Raw genomic sequence first — 22,686 nt, 5'->3', positions numbered from 1 at the left:
TTTATTGTATTAGCTGTCATATCTTTGCATTTTCCTCCAATATAAGCTATTTGGTACTTGTAGCTTTGTGTCAGACTTCTGGTTGTTGTTTTTTTTTTTTTTTTTTTTAGTAATGCCATTTGGCCAATAATTCAAGAAAACTCTGCTATGATTTTTTTTTAAGGTGAATGTAATGAGGACTTTGATTTTGAATAGAAGGTCAAAACCTGTCAAGTATAGAGCGTCAAATTAAAAATAACTAAATGAATAGCATTAGGAGGGTAAAAATACTATTCAGTACTGGAAAACTAATAGGGATATGAAGGCACAAGATTAAAAAGGCATTAACATAATGGAATAAATTTCTAGTAATCCAAGGCACAGATGAGAAGGGGAAGAAGCAGAAAGGAGGCAAATCTTGATAGAAGCTGAGTAAGAGAAATGTGGGATGATCCTAACTTGTCTTTGTGGTGACGCTGGGCTGTGTGTCAGTGGAAGTTAGTGTAACTAGGAGACGTGGAAACTTTTTTCTTTGTCATTCGTTAATAGTTGGGTACTTAACAACTGTTAGTGTTACTCAGTCGTGTCCGGTTATTTGCGACCCCATGTAGCCCAGCAGGCTCCTCTGTCCACGGAACCCTCCAGGCAGGAACACTGGAGAAGGCAGCCATTCCCTTCTCCAGGGGATCTTCCCGATGGAGGGACTGAACCTGCGTCTCCTGCACCGCAGGCAGATTCTTGACCATCTGAGCCAGCAGGGACCTCATCCCCAAACTGAGGGTGATTTTCATCCGAGCTCATCTGTGGAGGCCAACTGCTGTCTGACTGATAACGTTTTCTAGATCCAGATGGACCCTCTCTCTCTCGCACATGCACACACACTCTTTGTTGTGGGAAGGCCAGCCTGTCCCTCCTCTCACCCTGACCTCTTCAGACTGAGGGCCTGGGAGGCGGTCAGTGAAAGTACAGGGGGAGCCTCGGGGGCTGGACCTGAGCGTGGACCTGCTCTGTCCTCCTTTCCTCATCTGTCAGATGGGAATGTCACTTCCCTGGGTTCTATTTCCTTTCTCTTTTTCTTCTGCTCTCTCTTCCCCGTCCTTCCCTCCCTTCCTAACTTCTTTCCTTCCTTCCTTTCTTCCCTCTGCTCTAAGCCTTTATTGAATTGAATTAATTGATTAATTGAGATATAGTTGATTTACAATACTATTTCAGTTTCAGATGTATGACAGCGAATCAGAATTTTTATAGATTATATTACATTTAAAGTTATTAGGGGACTTCCCTGGTGTTGCAATGCGTAAGAATGTGCCTGCCAATGCAGGGGACATGGGTTCAATCCCTGGTTCAGGAAGATTCCACATGCCGCAGAGCAACTAAGCCCAAGCACCACAACTACGGAGCCGGTGCCTGAGGGCCCCTGAGCCGCAACCACTGAAGCCCGCGTGCCCTGAGGCCTGTGCTCGGTAACAAGAGGGGCCAGCGCAGTGAGAAGCCCGAGCAGCAAAGGGAAGAGTAGGCCCCTCTCGCTGCAACTTGAGAAAGCCCAGTGTGACCAAAAGTAAGTAAGTAAAAAGTAGTTATTATAAAATATTGCCTCTACGTCCCCGTGGTGTGCAGTAGGTCCTTGCAGTGTGTTTATTCCATACGTAGTAGTTTGTACTTCTTAATCCCCCATCCGTCTCAAGTCCTTCCCCGCTTCCCCCTCCCACCTCCTCCCTAGTTTGTTCACTGTATCTGAGACTCAGTTTCCATTCTGTTACAGTCGTTCTATTTTTAAAATTCCACATATAAGTGATGATGTACAGTGTTGATCTTCCTCTCCTTGACCTGTTTTACTGAGCACGACACCTGCCAAGTCCACCCATGTTCTTGCATATGACAGAATTTCCTTCTTCTTTTGTGACTGAGGAACATTCCTCTGTGTGTGTGTTTGTGGGCGTATTACATCTACTTTATCCGTTTGTCTGTTGATGAACACTTAGATTGCTTCCTGTATTTTCTTTATTGAGGTGAAATTCACATGACGTAGAAGTACCCACTTTAAAGTGCACAGTTAAAAAAAAATAAAGTACAGAATTCAGTGACATTTAGTATATGCATGTGGTTGTACAACTACCACCTCTAGTTCCAGAATATTTTCATCACTGCAGAAGAAAACTCTGTATCCATTAAGGAGTCATTCCCTGTCCCCCCCGTCTCCCAGCCCCTGGCAATTGCCAACCTGCTTTCTCTGTGTATGGATGTACCTATTCTGTATATTTCACATAAATGGAATCATGCAATATGTGGGCTTTTGTGGCTGGCTTCTTTCAGGTAGCATAATGTTTTTTGAGATTCATCTTTGTTGTAGCACGTGTTGCTACTTTACCCTTTTCCACGACTCAGTAATATTCCATTGTATGGACGTGCCACATTTTGTTTGTACATTCATCAGTCGGGAAACATTTGGGTCATTTCCACCTTTTAGCCACCTGGGGGTGGGGTTTGGTAACACACACGTCATGCATGTGACAAATCACACCGCCCTCCTGGGGAGGGACAGTGTGGCCCAGGGAGTGAGCAAACATTGGGTCACTGGTAACAGTGGATACTCAGCCTTCTTCCATTGTATTGGCCAGGGCTCGTAGTTGACAATGGTGGAAATTATGACTATTTAAGATAAGAAAGGAGGATTTACTGGAAAGATGTGGGGTTCCTACGTTTGACTGAAGGTTGAAAAGCAGACTTGGAAGGGACACAGGCCCAGGGGGGTGCAGAGGGTCTGAACAGGAGAGCCATAGAGGGGTCTCATGCAGGGCCCGCCTCAGCGGTACGATGCAGGGCTGGCTGGTCTGGGACACAGCCGGCGCCTTCTCCACATGCAGACCCCCCAGAAAGACCTCTCTCTGGCCGGCCAGCAGGGAGCTCTGCCGGGACTGGGTGGGGGAGGGGGCCAGCCCTCCTGTCTGAATGCTTCCCCAGGTGTCAGAGGAGCAGGGTGAGCAGAGAAGGGAGGGGCGGATGCTGGACAGGGAAAACGATGGTTCACTGCGTGAATTTCACAGTTTTCTTGCAATATGCCACACTTCAGAAAGGATTAGGCCATCTGAGCTTTTGACATCTCCCCTTGGAGAGAAGTAACAGTCTTGATTTATGAAATGGACACAGATCACTTCCCTTTCACTTAAATGACCGCCTTCCTTTCACAAAGATTCACACTTTGTCAGATGGAGAGGACACTTATGGGTCTTCTAAAATTTTTAAATCCTATCAGTGGGTGTAGATTTGTAAGAAAAAGCAATTTAGCAAGCTGGGATGGTTCTTAAAAAAGGATCATGTAAGTGAGACCTCTTGGGAAGGTCAGTGTTAGTTCTGGTAGTCTGCCCTAAGGCAGTGTTGGATAGAATTACATACAAAAGGTGTTAATGACAAAAAATTAAACGACAGACAAAAACAAGGATTCAGAGTTTGGTTGTTCTGATCAGAATGGGCTAGTGTTATGCTTAGTACATGGATGCTGAGAAAAAAGATTTGTTAAAATGTGTATCTGAGGAGTTCTGCTCATCTTGGTGTTCCTGGTCTGGGCACCAGAGTCTCTCCAGGAATTGTCCTCAGGACGCATCTGGTTCAGACAGCTGCTTGTGACAGTGCCAGGGCGGTTTCAATGCCAGAGGGTGGTGACCTGGGACTCGGCGGAGGCAGCGAAGGGCTGGGGGGGAACAAGGGAGGCTGCGAAGGGGAGGCTCAGCAGCTGCTGTTAGTGGGAGCACGGGTGATGATAACCATGTATTAGCAGGCATTTGCTGAGCGCGTGCTGTGTGCCAGGGGCTTTCCTGCTGGCTCAGCGGGAAAGAATCCACCTGCCAAAGGAGATGCAGGTTCGATCCCTGGGTTGGGGAGGTCCCCTGGAGAAGGAAATGGCAACCCACTTCTCATTTCTTGCCTGGGAAATCCCATGGGCACAGAAGCCTGGTGGGGTATAGTCCACGGGGTTGCAAAGAGTCAGACACGACTGAGCACACACGCACACACAGATGTAGAAAAATCTCGCGTCTGAAATATCGTGTGTGAGGATAGGAGAGACAATAAATGTCTGGACTTAAGAGGATGGGAGAGCTTTCTAACGGAGGGCGGTATTGATCTGGACCTTGCAGGCTGGGAATGGTTTGGAGGATAAGCGAGCCGGCAGACAGATGGTCTGGGAAGGAGATGAGAGAGGGGTGGGATGCTGAGAATACCTGGAAAAAGCCCCGAGAGGGGACACAGCCTGTGTTACAGGAAACAGCCTGCGTTTCCAGGCTCGGAAGGCTGATAGGAAGGCTGGCGCTAGCGTTAATGGTTTGCGTGAGAGACGAGCTGCTAAGCAAGGAAACCCCACATGCATGCTAGTCTGCGGCTGTAATTTACGTGTGAGACACACCGGAGGGCCACGGCGGGGGTCGGGGAGAGGCGGCAGCAGGCAGGAGAGACCCAGCAGTCACGAGCTGCAGATACGCAGCTGAAGCAACTTCACCCAGAAACAGTGGCTGCTTGTGTTCGAAGCGTGAAGAGCTATCTTCATAATGTTGACCCAGGAGAAAATGAATAAGATCGACCTCCTCTGTCTTTGCAGGCATGTCACGGGGGTAAGATAAATACACAAGAAGGGTGCGTTTTAGCTGTGGGTGGCAGTTAATGCAGCAGGCTTGGGAGCGGGGGTGCCCTGTCGAGGCTCGGTCGTTCTGAGCCCCGATGGGCTGGCCCTGGTGATGGGCATCAGGAAGTGGAAGGAGGTGGATGGCTGGAGGACGGGTGCTGTGAAGCTGTGAATGGGTAAGTTCTTTGATCAAAAATTCATAGGAGGGCAGGCTGAGAGGCTGCACGTTGGGACGGTCCCAGCTCTGGGCTGGGAGGAGAAAGTAGGCCAGGAGTGGAAGTGAGGAATTTTGAAGAGGCTGGAGGTGGCTCAGCAATGAAAGTGGCCATCAGAGTCGTGCTGGTCAAGGGGAATGGTACTGAGCGGTCTTGACCTTTGGCATTAGGAGGTCGGCCACAACGAACTACAGGTGTGGCTCAGACAGTAGAAGAGTCTGTCTGCAATGTGGGGAACTGGCTCTGATCCCTGGGTCGGGAAGATCCCCTGGAGGAGGAAATGGCAACCCACTCCAGTATTCTGGCCTGGAAAATCCCCTGGACAGAGGAGCCTGGCAGGCTACAGTCCATGGGGTCGCAAAGAGTAGGAAACGACTGAACGACTTCACTTTCTTCTTTCACAGCCAGCTTGTGAGAGCTTTAGAAGGGGAAGCAGATGACAAGATGGACATGGGATTTGTTCACCAACTGCCATGATAGCCAAAGGTTTATAAATTTCATTGACTGTTTCAAAGAATCATTTCTTGATTTCATTGATGTTTATTCATCACTTGATTGTTTTCCATTACATTGATTTCTGCATGATTTTAGTTTTCTTTCTTATTTTATTATCTTCCTAGCTTCTTAAAGTGAAATTTTATGTCACTGATTATAGATTTTCTTCTTTTCTAATATAAACTTCTAGTGATGAATTTCCCTCTAAGCACTACCTTACCTGCATTTTACAAACTTTGATGTGTTGTGTTTTCATTTTCATTCTTTTTAAGCTATATATTTCCTCACAATTTCTTCTTTAACCTGTTGGTTATTTGTAAGTATCTTATGTACTTTCCACATGTTTGGGGATTTACCAGAATATTCTTTTGTTATCAATTTAAAATGTCATTTCATTGTAGTCAGAAAACACTTTATGATTTCAGTCTTTTAAAATTTATTGAGACCTGCTTTATGGTTAAGCATATGGTCTATCCTGGTGAATGTTCCACGAGTGTTTGAAACAAGTGCATATTTTGCTGTTGTTGGGTAGGAGTGTTTTATAGATCTCAGTTGTTTGACAGTGTTGTTTAAACCTTCTGTATCCTTACTGGTTTTCTGTCTACTTGATCCATGAAGTATGGAGAGAAAACAGTAAAATCTTTAGCTGTGACCCGTCTCTTCTTTCAGTACTCTCAGTTTCTGCTTCATATATTTGGGGGCTCTATTATTAACTGTGTGTATACCTAAATTATCATGTATTTCTGCTATATTGAACACCTCATCATTATGAAATGTCCTTCTTTGTCTTGAGTAACATTCTTTAGTTTTAGAACTATTTGATATGAACACAGTTGCTCCAGCTCTCTCATGTGTAAAGTCTGCATATTTTTTCACTTTTAAACCATCTTTGTGAAAGCGTGATTCACTCAGCGTGTTGGCTCTTTGCAACCTCATGCCTGCCAGTCTCCTCTGTCCATGGAATACTCCAGGCTAGAATACTGGAGTGGGCAGCCATTTCCTTCTCTAGGGAATCTTCCTGACCCGGGGGTCAAATCTGGTCTCCCACATTGCAGGCACATTCTTTACCACTGAGCCATACAGGGAGCCCGTCTTTGTAGTTTTGAATTTAAAGCGTGTGTAGACCTTATGCATGTAGACAGCATATAGTTAGATTTTGCTTTTGGATCTAGTCTGAATACACTTGCTTTTTTTTTAATTGGACTGATCAGTATATTTATATTTAATGTAATTATTGTTATTGGATTCATGTCTGCCATTTTGGTCTCCTGTTCTTCTTTTGTGTTAAATATTTAAATAGAGCACTTTAATATCCTTATTGATTTCTTACCTATATTTCTTTGTGTGCTTTTCTTTCTGTTTTATTATCTTGTGGTTGCTCAAGAGGTTACATAGTTGTTTTTTTTTTTTTATTTCTGAAAAATCTTTCTTTCTTTTTTTTTTTTTATTAATTGGAGGCTAATTACTTCACAACATTTCAGTGGGTTTTGTCATACATTGATATGAATCAGCCATAGAGTTACACATATTTTTAAAACTATTACAATCTATTTCAAATTAACGATGACTTTCTTCTGGTAAAGTATAGGTGCTCTGCACTGGTGTAAGATATGTGCATGCATGCTCAGTGGGTAAGTTGTGTCCAACTCTTTGCCACCCTATGGTCCATAGCCCACAAGGCTCCTCTGTCCATGGGATTCTCCAGGCAAGAATACTGGACTGGGTTGCCATTTCCTCCTCCAGGGGATCTTCCCGACCCAGGGATCGAATCCACATCTCCTTCATTGCAGGCGGGGTCTTTACTGCTGGGCCACCAGGGGAGCTGGGTGTAACACATAGAACTGTATACATACATATAAACCTACACACATTCTCTCTGTTAAAATCCATCAGCAATTTTGCTTTAAACATTCTTTAAAAATTAATAGATGGAAGAAATTCTTTTGAATATTTATCCACATCCTTACTATTTCTGGTGTGCTTCATTCTTTCCCGGGAATCTGAGTCACCATCTGGTGTCATTTTCTTTTCTCCTAAAGAACTGCTTTTATCATTACTTATAGTGCAGTTTTGATAATAAATTTTACTGCTTTTGTATGTCTGGAAATACCTTTATTCCACCACCATTTATGAAAGATAGTTTAACTGGGAATAGAATTCTCAGTTGAGAGTTTTATTCTATTGGCATGTCATTCCAGTATCTTTTTGCCCCCATTGTTTGTGATGAGAAGTTGGCTTTAAATTGTATCTTTACTCCTCTGCATGCAATGTTCTGTTTTTCTTTTGTTGCTTTCAAGATTTTACTTTTATCTTCGACTTTCAGCAGCTTGACTATTGTGTGCCTAGGTATGGTTTTCTTATTGTTTATTCGACTTGGGTTTGGTGAACTTCTTGGCTCTCTAAGTTAATGTTTTCACCAAATTTGGGAAGTTTTTGTCCAATATTTCACTTCATTTCCTGTCTCTACTTCTGGGACTCCAATTGCATATACGTTGGTTCACAAAGCATGGTTCCACAGTCATGTCTTACGCATTTTTCTTTTCCTTAGATCTTTTTTTCTATCTGTTCTTTGGATGGAATGATTTCTGTTGATCTGTCTTCATGTTTATTGAATATTTTCTTCTGCCCCCTCATATCTGCTACTGAATCCATTTGGTGGAATTTTAATTTTAGTTACTGTAATGTTCAACTGTAGCATTTCTGTTTGGCTCTGCTTTATAGTTTCCAACTTCCCACATTCCCTCTCTACTCACTCATGCTTAGCACATTTTCCTTCAGTTTTTTGAACCCATTTTCCTTTAATTGTTTGAATATACTTATAGCTTCTTAGAAGATATTTGTTAACTTCAACTTCTGGTTCACTTGACATCACTTTCTCTTGATTGCTCTTTTTCTCTCCTGAGTATGGGTTATGCATGCATGTTCCATTTTTCTGCATGTCCTGTAATCCTGGTTTGTTCCTCTGAGAGTGTCGGCAAGTAACCTGCCCGGACTTGTGGTGTAAAATGTCTCCTTGTAATGCACAGCCATGAACATCTCTAGTCAGTTTTTTTGCTCTTCTTTGCCTGGCCCTACAGGGCTCCGTGTGCCTGTGTAGCTTAGCAGTCAGCGGACGATCTGAGTGGGGGTTATTTTCTGACATTCAGGACACTGAGGATTCCTTTCTGCCACTTGGGCTGTGTGCAGACTGCAGACTGCATTCAAAGGCACAGCAACTCACAAATGTTCCATGCTTGTGACTTTCACAGACCTCCCTGGGACCTGCTGCCTCCACAGGTAGCTTATTTAATTTAATTTATTGTTTTTATTTTTTTTCCCGAGGCTCTGTGGAAGGCAGACAGACTTTATTTTTTTGAAGTATAGTTAATTTATGTTGTACGGCAAAGCGATTCAGTTATACCTATATTTATATATTCCTTTTCAATATTCTTTTCCACTATGGTTTATAATGGTCTAAGCTGATGCTGAAGCTGAAACTCCAATACTTGGGCCACCTGATGCGAAGAACTCACTCATTTGAAAAGACCCTGATGCTGGGAAAGATTGAGGGCATGAGGAGAAGGAGACGACAGAGGATGAGATGGTTGGATGACATCACCAACTTGATGGACATGAGTTTGGGTAAACTCCAGGAGTTGGTGATGGACAGGGAGGCCTGGTGTGCTGCAGTCCACGGGGTCCCTACGAGTCAGATACGACTGAGCGACTGAACTGAACTGAACTAATGGTTTATAATAAGATATTGAATGCGGTTGTCTGTGCTACAGTAGGGCCTTCTTTACCCATTCTCTCTATAAAAGCTTACATCTGCTAACCCTAAACTGCCGCTCCATCCCTCCCCCCAGACGACCCCCCCCCCCCCACGTGTAGTTTAGTGACCAGTTTGTGCATCTCAGGGCTCTGCTGGCTTGTTTGCCTCCACGGTACCAGCGCCAGCCCCCACCGTGACCGTTGCTTGTCTAACTGCTTTGCCACCATCTAGACCAAGTCCATCCCTCTGATCACAAAGCTGCAGGTCCTCCCCATCTGCTCTGAGGGGGAGGGCAGGAGTGCCCCCAGGTGGGAAGGCCCCAGACTCACCCCCTTACCTGCTGCAGGCGGGTTTTCTCCCAGTGAATAGCCCTCAAGTTGTCGCCCGGCCTGGGTTGTTTTCAGCACCCAGTGCTGGAAGCAGGCAGTGGGCCGGAGGGCAGCGCAGAGCAGAGAGGACAGGTGCGAGGGAGCTGTCGGTGGCCGGGCTCCTGGGACACGTGTCGGAGCTCTCCGAAACTCGCAGCTGCGTTGATGGAAGGGAACAGGTGCCTCCAGGGGAGCAGTAAGGGAAGGGGGCAGTTCGCGTGTCGGTGGGGGTGGAGAGCCGTGCAGCGTCACAGGCAGACAGGGGAGTCAACGCGCGGTCCCTCTTGAGTCATGCCCAGGTTTTCTGGACATTGCATCTGAGGCCCAGCCGCTTTCGCTCCGGTGGACACTGACCACAGCAGAGCTCGTCCAGCGCTGCCTGGTGCAGAGAGCTGGCGCCTTGCAGCGTGTGGTGAGCCCCGGGGCACTGCCCTCCCCTTCCCCCGAGGGCTCACTTATTCTTGAGAGGGAGGAGGGGAGACTGGGCATGCATTGTTTTCAAAGTCTCTGGATGTAGCTGTGTAGACAGTGGACAGGGAAGAATGTGGCCACACTGGAGCTGCTGAGCTAGAGCAGGAAGCTGTCCGATACTGTCAAGCCTTGGAAAAGTGAACTGTTACGAGGGGGTGTGCATGATGACGCACACTTGTGTGCAGGTGGGTGAGTCTGTGAGGTGGTGTGCGGGGGAGGAAGTGACCACCAGCCACGTGACTGCCAGTGGGTCACGCTGATCTCAGCCCAGCAGGTTCCTTGCCGCCCCAGAGAGACCGGACTGGGAATATCTAAAGGCCTCGTACTCTGTAGTGATCCTAGCAATCTGGTTGGGAATATTTATTTGAACAAACTTCTAGATTCTTGTACTAACAGCTTCTTTGATGTATGCACAAAGGAGAGGCTGCTTCGGTCTCAGATATTTTTGTTACATTTGTGATCAAAGCTGGAGATTTAAGCAAACCCTCTTGGCGATGTTCAGGATGCCGTGTCCTCAGGCTCCCTTCCTGCCCCTAATGACGGGCATTACCGTCCTACTGTGGGGCATCCGCACCACGCTTCCCTGGTGGTGTCCGCATCACCAGGGGGGAGGACTTGAAAGGCTCACCTGCTCGAAATTATCTTCCACCCCTGGGTGCTCTGGTGCCTGCAAGTCCACCTTTGGGAACTGCTTCCCCAGGGTTATGGAGTTCCATTTCCAGGACTCGTTTTTAAATTCTGAATTCTTCCTGGAAATGGTCACGAACTGCACCCCTGGCACCAGAATGGGTTTTGGTCCCTTTCACACCTTCTCACCCTCCCCGGGGGTGACTGTGATCAGCGGCGCAGGTGGGGGGAGCAGGTGCAGCAGGACGACTGCCCATCTCAGCAACTGCCGAGATCTTACGACCGGTCCCCCCGCGTCCCGGGACTCTTCCCTCCTCTCCGTCCTGAGTACACGCACTGGGAGAGGTGTTTATGTTTAGGAGCTGGAGAAGCCGAAGATAGGATGTGATGATCAGCAGGGTCTCGGGTCAGCTGGGAGTACAGACCGATAACCCTTCCCAAGGTGGCTCAGGGGTAAGGAATCCCCCTGCTGGAGACACAAGAGATGCAGGTTCGATCCCTGGGTCGGGAGAATCCCCTGGAGAAGGAAATGGCCAGCCTCTGCAGTCTCCTTGCCTGAGAATCCCATGGACAGAGGAGCCTGGTGGGCTAATGTCCGTGGGGTGGCAAAGAGTCGGACAGGACTTAGCGACTGAACAACGAGCCGGCGGTGCTGTTCACGTCCTGGTCGCGTCCCTCTCACGTCGCGCACTGGCTTCCTCGACTTGAACAGGGTGAGTCTGGCCACCGCATGGCACCCCAGCCCCTGTGCCCTTCACACACTGCCTGATTTCCTCTGTATCTCTTGGCTCAGATTTCTGAGAAAAACTCTGACCGACTCAGCTCGACTTGGTGTGGGAAGTGTCTTTGCACCAGTGATGCTTCAGGAGCTGTGCCAGGGAGGGTGGGGTCCTGGAACCTTGCTCTCTGCCCCCTCCCCGACTAGGAGGGGGGTCCCCAGAGGTGCAGGGGGGCGGGGCAGGCAGTCGTGACTGTCTCTAGTGCACATGGAGTCAGGGGCCTTTGTGAGCAGAGCCAGAGACTTGCTTTCTTGGGAGTTGGCGGCTGCGTTTGTAAAAATACCTGTAGCGAAAATCCATTGTTTCAGAAAGGTTCAAGACAGTGTGGGCAACAGGAGAAAGTCAGGGTAGTAGTGGATTTTTGAAAGAAGGATGGGGCTTGTGTTGTGAGAGGAAGTGTCAGTGTTGCCCTGGGCGATAGAGGGCCAAAGAAATTATTAGCTCCTTGGGGTTACCAAGTTAGCCAAATGTGAAGAGATAAATTGGGCCTTGACCTTCCCACTTCCTGAAATCCTGGCAAAGTGACAGCTACACGGAGCCCCCGTAAAATCCACGAGTTCCCTAGAATCTCCAGGTCGGCCAGGCCCCGAGGGAGGGGCGCCCGGTCCCAGCTCAGGTCCGCCTTTGCTCAGCCGTGTCTGCTGACGGGAAGGCCGAAATCCGTCCTCCACGCTCCAGAGCAGCCGGAAGTGTGTGCTCCCAGCCCTGGGAGGGGCTCTGCCGGCCTCCGTCCTGTGTGGCTCACTCCCTGCGGGCAGGCCGGGTGACCCTGTCCTCGGGAGGCAGCCTCGTCCCCTGCTCCCGCCTTTGGAGCAGACGAGCTGACCACGTCTGCAGGTTCCTGTTAGCAGTGGAGCCTCTCTTTCTTATCCGCACGACCCCAAACCGGCACGTCTGTGCTGTGAGCCCTAAGGTCTCACCCAGAAAACCCGTCCGGTTGGACTTTGCTTCATTCTTGTTTTTTTCCTCTTTTAACACTGTAGCTGAGAATACGGGGGTGCTCTCTGCTCGTCTCTGCTGACGTGGGGGACCATGGGACGGCGTCTGGGGGAAGGCCTGGGGTGGACTGAGGGGAAAGGCTGTGTTATTTGCTTATTTTTAAAAATTCAGAGTGTTTGTTTATCTTTATTTTTATTTTATTTTATTTTTTTCATTTATTTTTATTAGTTGGAGGCTAATTACTTCACAACATTGTAGTGGGTTTTGTCATACATTGACATGAATCAGCCATGGAGTTACATGTATTCAAAAATATGGAACGCTTCACAAATTTGCGTGTCATCCTTGGGCAGGGGCCACGCTAATCTTCTCTGTATCGTTCCAATTTTAGTATATGTGCTGCTGAAGCGAGCACTGTGTTTATCTTTAAAATGGAGGCACGCTTGATTTTCAATGTGTTAGTTTCTGCTGTGCTGCAAGGTGACTGAGTTACGCACATATACACGTTCTTTTTTTATTACATTCTCTCCATCACGTTTGCCCCAGGATCCGAGTGTAGCGCCCCGGGCTATGCAGCAGGACCATGGTGTCTATCCATTCTATCTGTCGTAGTTTGCATCCACTCATCCCAGCCCAGCCCCACCCCCTGAGGCTGTGTTATTTTAGATGTGTTGTTGCCTGTTTGAAGAAAGAAAGCATATTTTGTCCAACATGCCGCTGTCTGCAAGTTCATTTCCTTCACAAAAGAACAAGGTTCTGGAAGCGCCATTTCTCTGGATTGTGAGCTCATTTAGCTCAGAAGGTTGGGAGCCCGTGAGCGGGATCTGAGCCATAGATGCAGGTCCGGCAGGAAGATCCGGTTCTGTTTACTAGGCCCATTTGCTTTGACTTGGGAAGGGTCCCTGTTGCTCAGGGACCTCGCAGTTCGGTGCCTGGCACGGAGCATAAACCAGAGGCCGGAAATAAGAGGAAGCAGGCGGAGGGCTCCGGGGAGATGCTGAGACGTCACTGTTTGCAGAGGGTTTGACCCTGACGTGGGGAGTGTGGGCCTGCGGACCAGCTTGAGGCCCCAGTTTATCCAGAAGACACGATTCCCCACTCTCTTCCTTAATTCTGAGATTAAGAATAAGTTATCACCTTGGAGAAGGTGCTGTCTAGGGGCCAAGGAGCAGGCGCGCTCTCGGTTGGCCTCATGTGTTGTCATCACTGTTTGCCTCCAAGAGACAGAAAGCAAGCGCACGTGGATTTGTGATCGATTTACAGAAATGAAGGCAGACAGAACGCACCAGTGGTTCTAGAGGCTTCCAAACAGTTCTGATGCAGGGAGGGGTTACATCCTTTCCATCTTTTTCCCAAAAGATCTTTAGGGAAAGAGGATGCTTTTTGAGCTTTCTGTTGTATGAGGAGTCAACTTTATGGACTTCATATTTATTCATTTTCATACAGTTGGGGTTTCTCTCTGAAGTCCCGGTGGATCCGAGAGTCTCACTGGGGTGTTCTGTGGGCAGCACACAGGTGGGAGCCTGCGTTACTGAGGCTCAGGTTCCTCTTCAGGGTTGGGTGTTTGGAGCAGGCTGGTCCAGCGTGCACTGACCACGTGTGATGGTGGGGAGAGGGCACTTGCCTGCTCTGAGCTCCTCTGTCTCCCGGGAGAGGGAACCAGAGGGCCCCACACGGCCTGCGAGTCACAGTGGATGGCTCATCCACGGAGGGGACGCCGGGCGCTTTCAAAAAGTGCAGCTTTTCTAAAAGAAGTTGAGCTTGACAAACAGCGCTGGGAGCTGGTGCTGCAGCGCCTTTTCATGAAAACCACCGCGTTCTTTTGGAATGAAGAGAGCTTCACTGTGGAAACACCGTTAATGGGAAGAGGGTTTGGTCTGGAAATTTTGGGTAAACATGCTCTAGTTTACTTCCCTGCTGGCTCAGATGGTAAAGAATCCGCCTGCAACGCAGGAGACCCAGGTTGGATCCCGGGTTGGGAAAATCCCCTGGCAGAGGGCAAGAAAACCCACTCCAGGATTCTTACCTGGTGAATCTCATGGACAGAGGAGCCTGGCGGGTACAGTCCATGGGGTCACAAGGAGTCGGACACAACTGAACACACACACAGGAATCATCGTAATTGGAATGCTGGTGGAGAAGGAAGTCAAGTGGAGACCTTTATCCTTGATTAGTGGATTTTGGGATTAGATATGTGCGTATATGGAAATGATCAACATGGTAAGTTAGCACTCGCCACCTTTCAGTAAGTTAACACTCATCACCTTTCAGCTACGGGGTTTTTCTTTCTTCTGATGAGAACTTTTAAGATTTACTCTCTTAGCAACTTTCTTTTTTCTTTTCTTTTTTTTTTAAATTTATGTATACAGTCTCCTGTGCCACACGGTAAATCCTTGTTGCTTATCTATTTTACTTAATTTCTAAAATTTTTTTGGCCTGCCACGCAGCATGTGGGATCTAGCTCCCCAACCAGGGATGGAACCTGTAACCCCTGCACTGGAAGTGTGGAGTCTTAGCCACTGGACCACCAGGAGGTCCTGCAGCTTTCAAATGTACAACCCAGTGTTGCTCATCACTGTGTCCAAAGACCTTTTGTCCAGACGTCGTGAGACCTCACGCAGACCTGCGTTGGTGGGATGTTGTTTCCAAAAGAGTGGCAGGCACGTAAAGATACATGTAGAGAAACATGAGAGAGGGACAGATCCTGGGATGTGTGTCTGTGTGTTTGTGTGTCCTTCCAGGCAGGAAATCACCGAGTGCCTGTGATCCGGGGAGGGGGGGTAGCCCGCCGGCGGGGCAGCGAGTGTCCACCTGCTCCGTCCGCGATGTCTTTCCCCAGCGAGTTCAGCTTGCCTCTTCTCTTGGTTTCCCTTTGCTTAATTGCAGGTGATGATTCAAACAGAGCCTTCACCTGTTTGCACCCGGCTTTCATCTTTGGCAGACAAAGCTGGCTGGGGCTGGGGCCTTGATCTGTGGCGTGCTCAGGGTCTGTGTATTAAAGGCGCTGTGTCACCCTCAGGCTTTTAAGGTTTTTCTTTTTTTTTTTCTACTGGGTTAAATTGATGAGCATGTATAATAAATTGAAGCTTTGTTGTTTGGCAGATTTTTAAAAATTTGTTATTCTTTTATCAGTTCAGAGGCTGCTGGGGGGTGTAGCATTTCCCTCCATGTCTCAGATCTGCCCTGAGATTTGTAATTGACTTGGATGGGCTTTGATATTACAAATATTTTCGTATGTTTCTCCTTCTCAAATAATCACCCTAAATCCAGGTATCCGAGAGTCTGGCTATGTAGTGTTTAGAGTCATCACAAGGTCTGAGCTGGGCCCAGTGGCCCACTGTCCTTTTCTGCGTCTCTTTGCCCTGAAGTGAGGGGCAGACACACCTGTGCTGACCTTCTCGTGTGGCCCTTGGAGCACCTGGGACATGCTGGAGCCACCCTCTACTGGACATGGGGTGTCATGTGTTGCAGACCATACTTTTCTTCTGTTTGTCTCTTTGGAGTTTCATTTCCATTTAGAGAACAAGTGAAAGAATTGAGTGAATATCTGATGTGTTCTTAGGGCTGCTTGTCTTTGTGAAGCACCCCAGATCAGAAAGGCCAAATATACATAACACCTGAACTGGTAAATCTGAGTGTAGTCAGTTTTGGACAAGCTTGTCTGGGGTGGTAAGTGTATTGTTGTAAGCAGAGGGTGTGTAGGCCCTGCGTTCTGTGTGGAGAGTGGGTCATTTAAAGGATGCTGTTAAACATCACTCAGCCCTGGCGTGGCTGAATACAAGATAAAATGTGTGTGTGTGTGTGATACGACACGTGTGTGATATGACATGTATACGTGTGATGTGGCGTGTGTGATGTGTGCGTGTGATATGACGGGAGGAGAGAACAGGGACCAAACGGCCTTTCCCTTGATTCCAGCAGGGCGCCACGCTCGGCGGCGTGTGGGGAGGTCACAGGAGACATGGGGAGGTACCGTTGGCGTGGGTTTCAGGCTTCGCTGTCCTCCTTGGGGTGAGGTGATTGAACTCTGCCTGTGCTTGCTGAAATGCTCAGCTCCTCTTAATTCTTTGTAAACACAACTGAGTTCCTTGCCCCCGCCCCATGGCTTACTTCTGGTTTCATTCACTGGTGCTATTCGGCCTAATCGTATCTCTTGGAAATAATATGAGAAAGTTACGCTGTTTTACTCCATCAGATTTAATAAGTTTGGATGCTTTCCAAGTATGAGGCATTAATCACACTTAAACCCAGGCCTCAATAGTTCATGCACCCGGAGTATTCATGTCAGAGACATAAAACAACCTGCTTTAATGCCCACAGTTTTCTTTAAATTGAGCACTTGCCTTGTGTTAATAAAACTTGCTTTGTACTGAGGGGTGGGATAAGGACTGGGGGTGGGGATTTTTATGTCATGTAAAGCATTTCATGGGTGAATTTCCCTTCCCTATCTTAAAGCTTTGCAGGAATGGTTATATGTGTGTGTGTGTGTGTGTGTGTGAGAAAGTGAAAGTGTTACTCACTCAGTCATGTCTGACTATGACCCCATGGACTGTTGCCCACCAGGCTCCTCTGTCCATGGGATTCTCCAGACAAGAATGCTGGAGTGGGTTGTCATTTCCTTCTCTCGGGGATCTTCCCAACCTAGGGGATGAACTTGGGTCTCCTGCATTGCAGGCAGATTCTCTACCGTCTGAGCCACCAGGGAAGCCCATGTATACATATAATATAATATATATACTTACGTAGTTCAGAACAAGGAGACAGAGTTGCACCTTAGCTGTGTGCAGAGTGTGGTCTCCATCGATGAGATGGAGAGCAGTGTGGTCTTTGCTGTCAGATGGCCTTCCTACCCTCAGCATTTCCATTTGAGATGACGGTGGACCTGGACACGGGGATCTGCCTGTTGTCCAGTGGGTGGGTGCAATGTTCGTTGACCAGATGGCTTACTGTGACCAGATGGCTTGAGTGTGAGCAAGGATGCAGGGAGGCAGATACATGAAAATAAAAAAGGGCTTCCTTCATCACCAGTGTACGTTTGGTCTGTTTCTCAGGTTGGTTTGCCTGGAGTTTCCCCTAATCCTGCCCATTTTTTTAAAATCCAGGTCTCTGTGCTGCCCAAGTCTTGGGTCTTCCCTAGACATTACTTTCAAGGTCAGTGTCAAGTTGAAGCTACCCCTAGGGAGCCCTCTAACACCCCAAAAGTATTTCACTCTGGAGGTCAGTCCTTGGAGTCCATTTAGTTCATGGTCTCTCCTCCATTATGAAAAGGACGCTGTCTAAACCATTTTTGTTTGTTTTGGCAGGAAAGTCTTTCTGTTGTAGCAGTTATTTTGGTATTTACTCAGTGACAAGAGTTCTCGTCTGTGGGTATTTTGCTGATGAGTCTTACATGTCCTTAAAGAGACTGGCCCCGGTGGACTGAGTTCACCTGAGTGTCGGGTCTCTTGGGGGAGGGGGTGGCCTTCCTGACATGGGGTGGGCTCCTCCCCGCATCTGACCCTCCACCCATCTGACCCTCCTCGTCTTTGACCCTCCACGCGTCTCACGATAGTCCTCAATTGGAGGACTTCTGGAAGCCTGTGTGAACACATTTTATTTCTTTGGGGTAAAACTACACATGTGAGGTGTTTCAACTTCAATCTCAGAACAGAATAAACTCTCCGGACTAAAATGAAACAAGTGAGCCAACAAATACATACGACAAATTGAAAAATCCTAATATAATAGGAGACAGTTTATAATCATATAGCAGTTGATTCACTTGAGGCAAATGATATAGCTGGACAGTGTCTTTTGTCTCTCTCTTCCAATTTATGCTGACAAGGAGTCTGTATTTAGAAACTATGGCTCAGATCTATATGGAATTTGTTGGTTTCAAACTGTGTGAATGTCCAAAATTAACACCACCCTTGGTTTTAATGTTCAGAGTTTAGAATATGATGAATTGGTGTTGGCTTTATCTACTGGCCATATGTAAACCCGTCTCCATGTGTTTGTACTGTGTATTCAAGTCCAGCACAGTGTGGGACACCGGTGTGATCAGCAGGTTGAAATGAAGCCTGTCTGCACGCTTTGCAGGGCTGACACTGGGAGGGAAGGCTTGTTTCTTAGGAAGTCTGTAGTTTCACGTGGTGGCTGTGACTTTTCTGGAAGACATCGCAATCCACGTGGCGTCATGCTGTGAAGTAACTGTGTTATGTGACTTATTCCTTTGACAGCAGTTAAGGAGATGCTGGTTGAATGCCGGTTAGGATCCAGGCCCTCTTCCGGATGTTGGGGACAGAGCAGAGAGGGGCCAGGCCGAGTTCCTGCCTTCTTTCCTGAGAGGGGAAGACAGAAGAGGGTAACACAGGAAGAACCCCCGTCAGTCAGGATGAACAGCCGCTGGGAAGAAATGCTTGTCTGGTAAGGAAATGGAGCAGGTGGATGGAGGGTCAGAGAAGACCCACTGATGCAGGGCACTCGGGCAGAGAATTGAGTGCAGTGAGGGAGGGAGCCCTGGAGGCAAAGAACATTCTGGAATCTGGAAGGAACAGAGGGTGCAAAGACCTCTAAGTCAGCGTGCTTGATGTTTTCAGGAAGCATCTCTTGTTCTCTCATAGCATGCATCGTCTGTGTGTGCATGCTCAGTTGCTAAGCTGTGTCCAGCTCTTTGCGACCCCATGGACTGTAGCCCGCCAGGCTCCTCTGTCTACAGAATTCTCCAGGCAAGAATACTGGAGTGGGTTGCCATTTGCTTCTCCAGGGGATCTTCCCGACTCAAGGATCAAACCCACGTCTCCTGCGTTGGCAGGCAGATTCTTCACGACTGGGCCACCAGGGAAGCCCACTGTCTGTATTAAAAAAAAAAAAAAAAAACATTTTTAATTTAATCAAAGTTTTCAACTATAAATAGATTGTTTTCCTACCCAGATTTATAACTATATGAGAGCTGAAACCATGTCTTAAATGTATCTCATACCTTCATTGTGTTTAGCCCAATGGTGAACCCATAACAAGTCCTTAACAGATGCATGTTGGCGTTAATGGACTCAGTGATTAAAATATTAATATTAGCTGAAAAGTGATGGATGTTTAGTTGATATGGAACATTTTCCAAGGAAGAGAAACAAATCCCGCTATCTCAACCCTCCTTTTTCAGCAGCCTTTCCAGTAAGATGTTTTGTAGCCTCATCAAGCTCAGATTAATAATTGAACACGGTCCCAGGAAATGGCCCACTCCTGGATATTGGCTAGAACTTTCTCTTACTGGGGAACGTCCACAAGATAAAGGCACTGTCCTCTGAGACTGTGCAGTTGAGTGGAATCGAATGGGCCATTACAGCTTCCTCATGACGCACAGTGACACATACAGATTTTGGAAGTTAATTCCGAGCTTGCTGTCGTTTTTATTAAAGTCACACTTGGCTTTATACTAGCGATGTGCTCTGAAGAGAATGTATCTGGTGATTGGAATGCACTCAGAGTGCCTCACCTTCTTGGGTTGAGAGGCGACCTGGGGTAAATCGTCAGTAAAGCAAGGGACGCGCGTGTGGACCGCCCAGGCTGGTGAAGCAGGTGTCCTCTGCGCGCGGGGTGTGTTTCTGTGTGTTGCGCAGTTATCATATGTAGAGAACATTCCAGAAGGGCCCCGAGGTGGAGGGGTTCTTGGACTGACCAGGGAATGCAGGAAGACCCTCTGTGGTGTTCAGCATTGTAGGCAGACGGTGGCCGGGCGCCCAGGGCCGGCCTGTGTGTGCTGGTCTCCGTGGGTCCCCGGAGAGGCCCCTTCACCCGGGGCGTGCCCACAGTCCCCTTCCCCGCGACCAGGCTTCAGGCTGCACGCTCCTGGGGCCAGCACAGCGCTGGGGGCACACCGTGGGTGCTGCTGGGGAGTGGGCCTGAGGGGGCCCTTGCCTTTAGCCAGACGGTGGGGGGGACTGTGGTGACGACGGAGACGAGCACGTGACTGCAGGTCAGTGAGGCCAGCCGCAGAGGGAAGCCTGAGCGAGACAAGCAGCCGGAACGTGAGCACGAGGCGGCCGACAGCGCCCTGTCCCCGCTGTCCTCCCCGCAGAAGGGTACACTGCGCCCCAAGGCGCAAGCGCCGGGTAATGGCTCGGACAGGACCGCGGAGTTTGTAAGCCAGGCCCCGAGGCCTCCGCCTGCTCACTTCTGAGCACGTCCTTTTCCTGGTCTCTTGGTTCCTGCTCCTGACCCCCCGGGGGCCGGGCGGTGCCGACCGGGTCAGCTCTAGGTGGGCCGCGGGGATTCTGTGATGGACGGGACACCCCCCGCGCTCACAGAGCGCGCGTCCCAGGCCGGGGGACAGACGCTGAGCCAGGGAGCAACCCATCGGCCACTGAGCGCCTCGAGCACGCTGCGGAGGAGTGCAAAGCGTGCCAGGCAGACGGAGTCAGGGCTGGTGGGAGGGTGCGAGAGGGCTCACAGAAGAGACAGCATCTGAACTGGACCTGAGTGGTGGGAGGGAGCGGGCCGCGCGGAGTGCAGGGCTGGAGCAGCCCCGGAGCAGGAGGAGACAGCCCGGCACGTCTGGAGGACTGGATTCAGGGTGTGTCCTGCGGGGTGGAAGGAGAGAGACGGACCAAGGGTGTGCTTGGAGTTTTGACTTCGCCCCCCGCCGGAGGACGCTGGTGCAACTGTTATGGGAGTATTGAGGGGGGGACACTGAAGCCGGGGCTCCGGTGTGAGGAAGTGGGGGAGATACGGCGGATGCTGCTGCTCTTGATGGAATTTCCACCAGGACTGATGAATCTGTGGGCTTAATAAACCTGTTTAAGACCGTCATTGATGATTCTCCAAATAAGTGATGGAAGTATAGTTCTGAAAAAATGGAAAGTTTGCTTTTGCGGCAAGAATATTTTCTGCTGTCTTAGGTCCAAATTCTATACTAGAGCAGCATTCAAAGTTTTCTAATTTCTAAAGGTTTGGGGAAATTTTCTCTACTTTCTTGGAGGCAACTGTGTGACTATGTATGAAGCATAAACTCTTTTGTTTGTCTTTGTGCAACTGATGGAAAAGTTACACACTCAAAGTTGTTTTAAAATGTAGCCCACAGCCCTTCCCTAAGAACGCACACTAGCTTCACTTTGATGTAAATTTACAACTACTTAGTGGCCTTAATAATTAAATGGCATATTTTGGGGGAAAATAATTCTGCACATGGAAATACATTGCAATCTGAAAATGAGATACTCTTCTTATTAATCTTGGCCAGATTTCCCCAGCAAGCTGCTTAAATTTGGTGAGAATGCTAAAACAGGACTAAGAAAAATAGATGATACTCCACCCCATGACCTAAAGCAAGGGCTGGCCAACCGGGCTGGACACGAGAAGAAATTGTGGACACTGGTTTGCATCTCCTTTTCTGCACACTTTCTGCCTTGGGAGGAGATCGGTGAGCCTGGTGCTGCCTTTTTTTTGCTCAGGGAGATGTGGCAGTGGGGGTGGGCGTCTCCCGAGCTCACACAGAGCAGCCAAGACTTGCTTGGACACCTTGACTTGTGTCTCCTGCAGGTGGCACCATCATGGCCCAGGGTCCCAAACCGTGTTGGCCACTAGGCTCGTCTATCCCTTAAAGCCTGTCTTGGGTCATTTCTCTCTCTCAGATCACTGTTCCCTTCTAATTCGTAGTTCTAACACCAATTGCTTCAACCAATAGGAAAAAAAGCTGTCAAAAATCCTTTAAAACCTTTCGTAGAATTTATGTATCCACCATCAACCTTTAACTCAAAAGACAGAGATTGTTAATTGGGCAAGTTGAATGATCTTAATATTGATTTAAGCTTTTAAATGTTTTTTTTTAAGATGTTTTATCCTAATGCCATCATGAGAATCAGGAGGGCAAAATGATTTTCTAATTTATCAAACCTCTGTATTAAATGGTGTAAACCGATGTTGAGACCTTTGATATTTAACTTGCACTTCAGCATTTTTACTTTTAGACATTTTAGACTTTTCTCTGAGTGGATGGTCAGAGACCTGGATTCATGTTTCTGGAGTGGTGTCCAGAAACCTTTGATTTGGCAAGTTATGGTCAAGAGTATCATCTGAATTGTAATTTTGCCCAAACACGGTCATTTTTGGTGGTTTTCCTTTGGCATTTTCATTGTTGTTGTTGTTCAGCTCAGTTGTGTCCAGCTCTTTATGGCCCCGTGGACCGCAGCACGCCAGGCTTCCCTGCCCCTCGCCGTCTCCCAGAGTTTGCTCAAACTCATGTCCATTGAGTCGGTGATATCATCTGACCATCTCATCCTGCGTCGTCCCCTTCTCCTCTTGCCCTCAATCTTTTCCAGCATCAGGGTCTTTTCCAATGAGTCAGTTCTTCATATCAGGTAGTGAAAGTATTGGAACTTCAACTTCAGCATTAATCCTTCCAATGAATATTCAGGGCTGATTTCCTTTAAGATTGACTGGTTTGATCTCCTTGCAGTCCAAGGCACTCTCA

General features: G+C 48.0%; 1 non-coding gene across 1 annotated transcript; it reads right to left on the bottom strand.

Annotated features, from left to right (window-relative positions):
• Positions 1-12,547: 12,547 nt before the first annotated feature.
• On the bottom strand, positions 12,548-12,654 carry LOC122674945. Its single transcript, XR_006335108.1, has one exon. It is a non-coding gene; the product is annotated as a U6 spliceosomal RNA (small nuclear RNA).
• Positions 12,655-22,686: the final 10,032 nt, after the last annotated feature.

Source organism: Cervus elaphus, chromosome 18 (genome assembly GCF_910594005.1).
Source record: "Cervus elaphus chromosome 18, mCerEla1.1, whole genome shotgun sequence".
Taxonomy (NCBI): domain Eukaryota; kingdom Metazoa; phylum Chordata; class Mammalia; order Artiodactyla; family Cervidae; genus Cervus; species Cervus elaphus.
The sequence above is the reverse complement of the archived record's forward strand: the minus strand, read 5'-3'. Positions and strand labels throughout refer to the sequence as shown.